Below are 8,891 nucleotides of genomic sequence, written 5' to 3'. Positions count from 1 at the left end.
TACACACACACATATATATGTTAAATTTAACGAGATGCAGCAAAAGTAGTGTAAGAGGGAACTTTAAAATTATAAACTAAGAAACATTTCAAGTCAATAATATTAGCCACCATTTTAAGACACTAGAAAAAAAGGAAACCTAAATTCAAAGCAATCAGAAGGTAGGAAATAGTATAAATACTACAGAAAACCAATAAAGAAAAAAAAAACAAGCGTTGGTTCTCTGAAAAGATATTTAAAATTACTAAACCTTTAGAAAGACTGATCAAGAGATATAGAATGAAGACTCAAATTACTAAAAGCAGTGATTAGCAAGAAATATAAGGGTTAAAATGGATTACAATTAACAATTGCATGCCAACATGTTATAAAACCAAGATGAAATGGATAATAGTCTGGAGAGACACAAACACTGAAACTGATTTAAGGAAAACTAGAACATCTGAATATTTATATAACTAAAGAGTTTGGATTAGTAATTTTAAAAAATCTCTCTCTCTCTCTCTCTCTCTCACTCACACACACACACACACACACACACACACACACACACGCACACACACACTGCAAAGACCAAATAATTTGATTGCTGAATTCTACCAAAAATTGCTATAATGAAAAAGACTGAAAATCACAAGTGTTGGCAAGGGTGTGAAAAAATGTCATACATGGGGGTGGGATTAACAATAATCTCACAACTGCTTTGGAAAACATATTGGAATTCTTCGAAATGTTAAACATAGAGCCCTGGCTGGTACGGTTGAGGTCACCAGTTCAATTCCCAGTCAGGGCACATACCCAGGTTGTGGGTTTAATCCCTGGTGGCAGTGAGTATAAAAGGCAACCAATCAATGTTCTCTCTCTCTCTCTCTCTCCTTCTCCTTCCATCCCTCCGTTCCTTTCTCCCTCCCTCTCTCCTTCTCTCCTCATCTCTCTCGTTCTCAAATAAATAAAAACACATTCTTAAAAAGTTACACATAGAATTACCATATGACCCACAATTTACTTGCTTTGGTCAGTACTATTTTCAGAGATACAATGCAAGCAGAAGATGTATATGTTAGGTGAAATTGCCTACTCTATCTCTACAGTCAATGTAATTAGAGTCTCTGACAGCTTTCACTGTGTTTGACACTCTGAAGTGAATTTAAGTTTATATAATTTCATATTAAAGCAAAAGGAAATAAGGTTACAAAACATTTTCCTTAACACTTATATTTCGGAGGTCATTTTGATGTTGCAATCTCAGTGACCTCAGGTGCCATAGCAACAAAATATTCTTTATGATTGACAAAATTTGTCAACCTGCAAACCATGTGTGCAGCCTACTTCAGGGGTTCCAAGTAGAGAAGTATCAGATAGTGCCAATCCCCTCCTAGATAAGATGACCTACAGCTTATCTGCGGCCAATCCACATGTGATGGTACTAATCAAATGTTTATTGTTAGAAAGCGCTAATATTGTGTGAGTTATTGTACACAATAGCAAAGAAATCCAACTCTATTTTTCCTTTGTTTTCAGTAGTTTATGAAGTTTAAAACTAACTGAATTAGTTGACCTAAAAAAACTCAAATTTTAAAATATTGATTTTATTACTTATCAGTGAAACAATTTTGAAAAGAGAAGGAATGACATACATATGATCTATAGATTCAACTGGAGTTAAATCACTTCATGACACATCGAAAAAATTTAGAATATAATGAAAATAAATTTCTTTCAAACAGAAACTTTGAAAAATTTTTCTTATTAAAAATTTTATGTAATTATAGATATTCTATATCATTAAACCACTTATTAATTTAAACTATATTTCATACTATTTTGCTTAACCAGTTTCATTTTTCAGCTTTTGTAAATCACTTCAACTGCTGAATTAACATTTCTGTAAAAGGTTATCTACAAAAGATTCTGACTGATAGACTGTTCCTCCTGGATAGAGTACTGTGCCTCTAACCTTCTAAGATCTGTAGCTAATACTCATTTTGACTCTTTAGCTTCCACACTGTACATTTTTTGTCTCATTTGACAAATCAGAGGGATATCACTGTATAAGAATTGTTCATGGCAAATTTTAATACTAACGCTATATCCATGCAGAAGTGCACATGTCCAGATTGTACTTTTAAACCCTTGTTTTGAAATGTTAAATGTGGTTCTTTAATTTGAGTCTCTGACAGCTTTCACTGTGTTTGACACTCTGAAGTGAATTTAAGTTTATATAATCTCACATTAAAGCTAAAGGAAATAAGGTTACAAAATATTTTCCTTAACATTTATATTTCTGAGGTTACTTTGATGTTGCAATCTCAGTGACTTCAGGTGCCATAGCAACAAAATATTCTTTATGATTGAGAAAATTTGTCAACCTGCCAGATATGCTGCCGATTCAGTGGATAATGGTTAGGGTACTGGAGTAAGGCATCTCCTCACAATCAAAGATCAGCTAGTATAGATCTTCATCGCCTCTTCATCCTTTACACTAAACAAGGTATTTTTCAAACTTACTTTGATGGTTTCCCTGAGAGAAAGAGATGTCATGTCCTATCAAATGATACTGAGCACCTACTGTGTGTCAGACTGAGACAGGAGCATACCATATATATTCTGCTTGCCCCATAATCTCCGATTTCTACTTGTGCAAGGGCAACAAAAGAAGAAATCATTATTGCTTGTGTATGAGTTCTATTTTTTAAAATGCATTCTGTAATCCCATAATCAGATTAAAATTTTACGCAGATACTACTGTGCTCAGTAAAATAATGACCCCCCCAAAAAAATATTACGGAATGATTACGGAATCTGTGAATATGTTACTTCACATGGCTAAAGGGACTTTGCTGACTTGTGTAAGTTAAGGGTGTTATATTACCCTTAATGGTAATATTACCTTCTCAACAGATTGATATTGATATAAGCACAAGAGGAAAGCGCATGTGATAATGAGAGCAGAGGTTGCAGTGATGTGGGGACAGGAGCCGAGAAAGGGGGCTGCTGACTCCAGAAGCTTGAAAGGGCCAGGAAGTGAAATCTCCCCTCCAACCTCCAGAAGGAATGCAGCCTTGACACCACCTTGATTTTAGCCAAATGATAACTGATTTCTGATTTATTAACTCCAGAATTATAAAGTAATAAATTTATATTGCATTAAGTTCTATTGAAAGCAATAGGAAACTTATATATACATAATCGCATTAAGTAGATTTTTTTTTATCTTGTACTATAGGAGTCATTAAGAGACAGCACATACTGAAAGGCTTTACAGAAAATTATAGTTTGTAATTATAGACTGTCCCTAAATTAATCTACATATGTCTTCCAGTAGAAACATATGAAAAGATTTAAATGCTCCTTAAACTTAGCTTTTCAGCTATTATGTTGCTATTGCTTTCAAACATAAGTGAAAATATTTTAATATGTATTTAGTAATAAAACCCATGTAAGTTTGTTCTTAAAATGGAGATCATCTAATTTTTTTAAACTTAATTTATTGGGGCAACATTGGTGAATAAAATTATATAAGTTCCAGGTTTACATATTGATAATACAGCATCTATATATTGTACGTGTGTTCACCACCCAAGTCAAGTCTCCTTCCATCACCATTTAGCACACTTATATCCTCTTCTACCTACCCCTCCCCACTGTTCCCTCTGGTAATTACCATATCGTTGTCTATAGTTATCACTTTTTTTTGTTATTTTACTTAATCACTTCACCTTTTCACCCAGCCCCAAGAAATCACAATGATGATGGTGGGGAAGTATTTAAAAATGTTTGCAATAGATCTATTTTATCACTTCATCATCTGAAAACCATTATCCGTTTCTATGACTGTCAGTTCTGAGAAAAGAATAAAGATGCAAGAGTATGTGTATGTGCACACACACACACACACACAGACATACACACTACAGAAGGCTTTCTTAGCAACCAGATGTAAATTAGGCATCAGAAGGCATGGAGAAATTTTTTTTTTCTCACCACATCTAAAAACACATTTTAAAAATATCCCCAAAGCTTCCTTATATTAAAGCTGGAATAGACTGAAAAATAATATTTAAGGTAAAGAAAATATGACAAGCATGACTGTATTGTTTTAAAAATCTCTTAAATAAACATTCTGTAAAAAAAAAAAAAAACGAACTAAGAATGACCTTATTTCCAAATAAGGTCAAAATCTGAGTTTCTGAAAGGATATACATGTTGGAGTCAACACTATCCAACCCAGTACTGTCTCCAACTATTTCTTATTAGGAGGTATGCCCTTCCAGCTGTAGAAAGTGTCTCTCCGGTTGTGAATGAACAGACTACAAAAATGTCCAGGCCAGTAGACCTGCTTCTGATCATTGTTCATCTTAGGTGGCACTGTACTTTTAATAAGATTGCTCCTTGTCTCTTCCTTAGGCAATACTTACCGCAAATCTTTGCCCCTCAAGTTTATATTGAATTCCTTTGGCGTCGGGAAATTTCTTCACTGTGGTGCTCTTGAGACCCCAGTCCATAAAGGTCCTCTTTTAGTGTATAACAAAATACAGGCCTTGTCTTCCATCTCTACTTTGTCTTTGAAATGCTAATAATTAGTGACAGTGAAAACTGTAGTCAATTTTAAATATGTGCGTGTCTCATGTCTTCTAATACAGAAGGGACTTGGCTAACCTACCCTTAACTAAATAAAACTGAGTCCTTCAATTGGGAAATCCATCCTATTTTTCTTGAATGAGGGTTGGTCAAACAAGATAAGGAAGGAAGAAATGTCCTGTATAACCTTCTAAATAAAGAGAATAAATCTTTGGAATTGTTTGACTTGTTTCTGTCTGAGTTGGATTACTCTATGTATTTGTTCCATTGGGTACTTATTTTAAGTGACATAAAGGCCAAAGTAAAGTTCTTTCCTATTGATTTTATAAGCCCTACTAACAATATGAGCACCCAAAAAAGAGGTTAGACATTAATTTAAAGTTAGAAGATTAAATACATAAAACACTCGAGAACCCTTGTGAAAGGGGGAACTAAGTTATGACAAATCCATAAAAAGAAAGAGTGGAGAAAATTACAATATAGTTTTTATAATTTAAATAATATTAACTGACTTATTAGAAGTGAGAAAGCTGTCAGCAAGGAAAGCAAAATGCAATGCACAGCCATCCAAAGGGGTATGAATAGATGGCCAAAGGTATCATGGAAGAGGGATTGAATGTGGGGCTGAAGACAGGAGACTTGGTGACAAGTCTATATAAGAAGTCTTTAGACATCCATAACTCCTCTGAAGTGAATGCAGATAACTGAAGAGCTCAGCAGAGAATAGATATATGGATTGAAGGAAACTAGGCCCACTGTAGGGCAGCATACCTTACTCAAAAGAAGGTGATAAAGTAAGCATTTGCTTGCTGAATTCTGAAATCCCAGCACACCTCTCTGTCATGTCTAAAATTTTAACAGATTGGTTTATTATTTAAGGTATGAGATTGGGAATTTATTTTCTCAAAATATAACCATTGCAAGAAAAGACATTTACGTTAGTATTCCCAAGTGAAATGGTACAGTCAGATTATCTAAAAATGATGTTTATGTTTGGTGTGCTACACCTGTACTCAGAATGTTCAAACAGCTTTTATATCTTTCATTAACTATGAGCAAATTGTCAAGGATAACAAGTTACCTGACAATAACTCTAACTTGAAAGATGAAGACCAGAATGAAAAAGATAGAAAGGAATAAAACAGGATGAAGGGAGTTAGAAAGGAAGAAAAGGAGAGAGAAAGAGAGAGAGAGAGAGAGAGAGAGAGAGAGAGAGAGAGAGAGAGAACAATAAAATTCAGAGGAAAAAGATATTTAGTAGAGAAAGATAACTTGAAAAAGAAGTATAAATGAAAATTATTATCACTCAAAGAGAGATAAATATAAATATCATTCATAAGAGAAATTAAGTACAGTTACCACAAAAAAAGAAATTTTCTGAGATCAAGATTTAGCTCATAGAAATACAAAGTGGAGTAGCAAAAAAAAATAAATAAATAAAAAATAAAAACTTAATGGAAAGATTGTGACATAAACCTTTCATTTTCCTAAAAATAAAGTAAAGTAAAAGTATAAAAAGATAAAAACTTATTTTACAGATGATTGGAGACTGAATTTTAATCTAGATTTTACCAGTATAGAGATATTTTGGAAACACATCAGTGAAAACTTTCAGGTCTAAATTTTAAAAATTGATATCAAATACTAGGGCTCTCTTAATTAAAAGACAAAAATGACAAATTTAAAACAACTTATATATAAGTGCTTACAATTATGATAATCACAATGTCCTATTTATCCTGGCAATGTCCTAGAAGGTGGATTGGGAACTTTTTTGAGACTGAGGGAAAAAAGACTATATCCATCTTCACTCCTAACCTGATATATGTAACATGGAATGAACTAACAACTTGTCTGTCATTCAATTTCCTTACATTGGCTTGTTGATCTTTGAATTCATTTAAAGTTCATCACTCCTGTAATTTAACACTAAATGCTTACTGGAGCATACATGTACATGAGCGTATGTATTTTATATCTTTGCTTTTCCTAGCCGCAGATGAATGTGCACACCACAGAGCTTCCATTAGCCGGCTTCTGTATTGTTCAGCCTGAACACCGTTTCCCCTTTCACTATTCACTTCTTGGGCCTGCCAGTTCTGTCATGTGTTAGGCCTGCTGTGCAGTTGCCAGCTGCTCAGTGGGGCATCCAAGTGACACTGAATTGGTAGGAAAAGTTGATAAACGATATGGAGTGAGGGCCACTTTGAAGTCCTGCAGTGTCACCAAAAATACCACTGTGAAACCAAAACAATGAGAAGTAGGGGTCCGGGAATGGACCACCACAGAAAATAGTCCTCAGGAGATAGAAACAGTTCCCAGGAAAAGTATTAACAGGAAAAGGACATGACCGCATAAAAGAAAATAATAAAAGTAATAAAGGATATATTAATCTTCCAGTTTTATTTGTAAAATTTCCTAAAATACATGATGAGTTAGCCTCAGAGACTCATTTAATGTACTGCTGGGCGGCTGTTTCAACATGTCTATCTGTAAACTGTGAGATGGTAGTGTAGATAGACACTCATGATGTGGACTTTTATTCTGAACATTGTCTCCTCTGTTTCTTCATCTATTTCTTTCTTTTTTTTTTTTAAAGTAAACATGATTACTGAAGAAAGGGTCAGAAAAAGCAATGGGTATAGTGATACCTATTTAATGATATGTGAATCCGTTTAATGTGAATTCTCAAAAAGTAAAAGTGAAAAAAAAAACACGTGATCTACTCATACGGAAACACCAATAAAATCAGGTGCAAGTGTATCAAGCAGGGCCAGGCAGGAATTAACCTCATTCGGGCAGCATCTGCTTATTGGGTTCTTCTCACTCTGGGCTTCAGGATCAATGCCAAAGTCAGGTAAGACTTAAAGGATACATTTCAGATACCTTTCACAGAGTTTGTTGGGATTCTTCATAGACACTGTATCAGGACAACAAATAGTTTTTGGAGAAAATTAAATGCACACTCTAAAAGGAGAACTCCTTTGACTATAACATGAGTGAGGTCAGTAGATTATGCATTTCTTCTTTAGTAAGACATCATGATCACCTTTAGCCTAGTTGGCTCTAGAGGCTGCCCAGGTCCAGGGGATCTTGGTGCCGCATCTGTTCTGGGAAAGACTACTACTTCAGATATCCGGTTATTATTTTGTTATTTTCCAATACCTTTCTCAAAGCGCTGCCTTTTGGAGAATATATATATATCATGTACACCTGGATTTGTGGACTGGGATGTATATATATAAACTTCATTTATATATTGAATATATATAAATACAATATGTCAATTGAATGTGACAATTTTCGAAGAATTCTTTAAACTCAAATGTATTTAAGGTCTCATGGGGTGGATATGGGTATGCTAGAACCTTGTTTCCACATGACTGGTCCATGTAGGCATCTGCTGGGGCATCTTTTGTTCTCACTCCTCTTGGCAAGATAACTTCAGATCTGGCAGCATCACAATTAATTCTGTGGAATGCACTGGCAACATAGGAATTTTTCTGCCCCTTCCAGGTCATGCTGGGGCAAAGGAAACTCTCAGAAACAGCTGAAGTCAACATGTGCCAAGCACATCACAGAACAATTTCCACTCTCAGGTGCTGCCATCTCTCTGTGCCATAAGTCACCTCAGCTCTCAGACTCAGAAGCCTAGTTGGGATTTTTGCTGTCTCCTTGTTCTCTGCTGGGGATGCAAGGCATGAAGGCTATCTCTCCATTGACCTACACTAACTGTAAACTCTCATCACTTCTGTCCTTGGAATTTACTATACTCTCCTGGCAGATCTGCAGGGTCCTCTAATACTCTGCTTTATGATATATCATTTCTACTCCAAATTCTGACTGTAACCAGAATTATATCATTTCCATGAAGGCAAGGTTCTCTTAGGTACTTCAGGCTCAAGGCAGATACCATAAGAGAGTCTAGTAGAGGGAAGATGATAGAGGTAGCTGATATTGTGCCTCAGTGCTGGGGATACAAATACATGAGCAGGGACTGAGGCCATGGAAGAGTTATGTGTCTAGCAAAGGCAAACAGCTGATAATCAGGCCCTTCCACAGCTGCCTTATGGGGATATGCCCTAGTTGCAAACTCTTCTAAATCTGTTAGAGAAGCCTTAAGGATAGATATAAATATTAAATCGTCCAGTTTCAAATGTTGGCCCCTATTTCTATTTTAAAACAATGTGTGGGCCAACATCACAGTAACCAATAAAGCATTTCTCCAGGAGAGAGATAGCCTGAAGGCTGCTAATTTGAGACTTCTGCTTAAAGTACTATGCACTTTTAGAAACCAAAGCTAGGAAAAG

The sequence above is a fragment of the Myotis davidii genome, unplaced genomic scaffold, assembly GCF_000327345.1.
Source record: "Myotis davidii unplaced genomic scaffold, ASM32734v1 scaffold269, whole genome shotgun sequence".
Lineage (NCBI taxonomy): Eukaryota > Metazoa > Chordata > Mammalia > Chiroptera > Vespertilionidae > Myotis > Myotis davidii.
The sequence above is the reverse complement of the archived record's forward strand: the minus strand, read 5'-3'. Positions refer to the sequence as shown.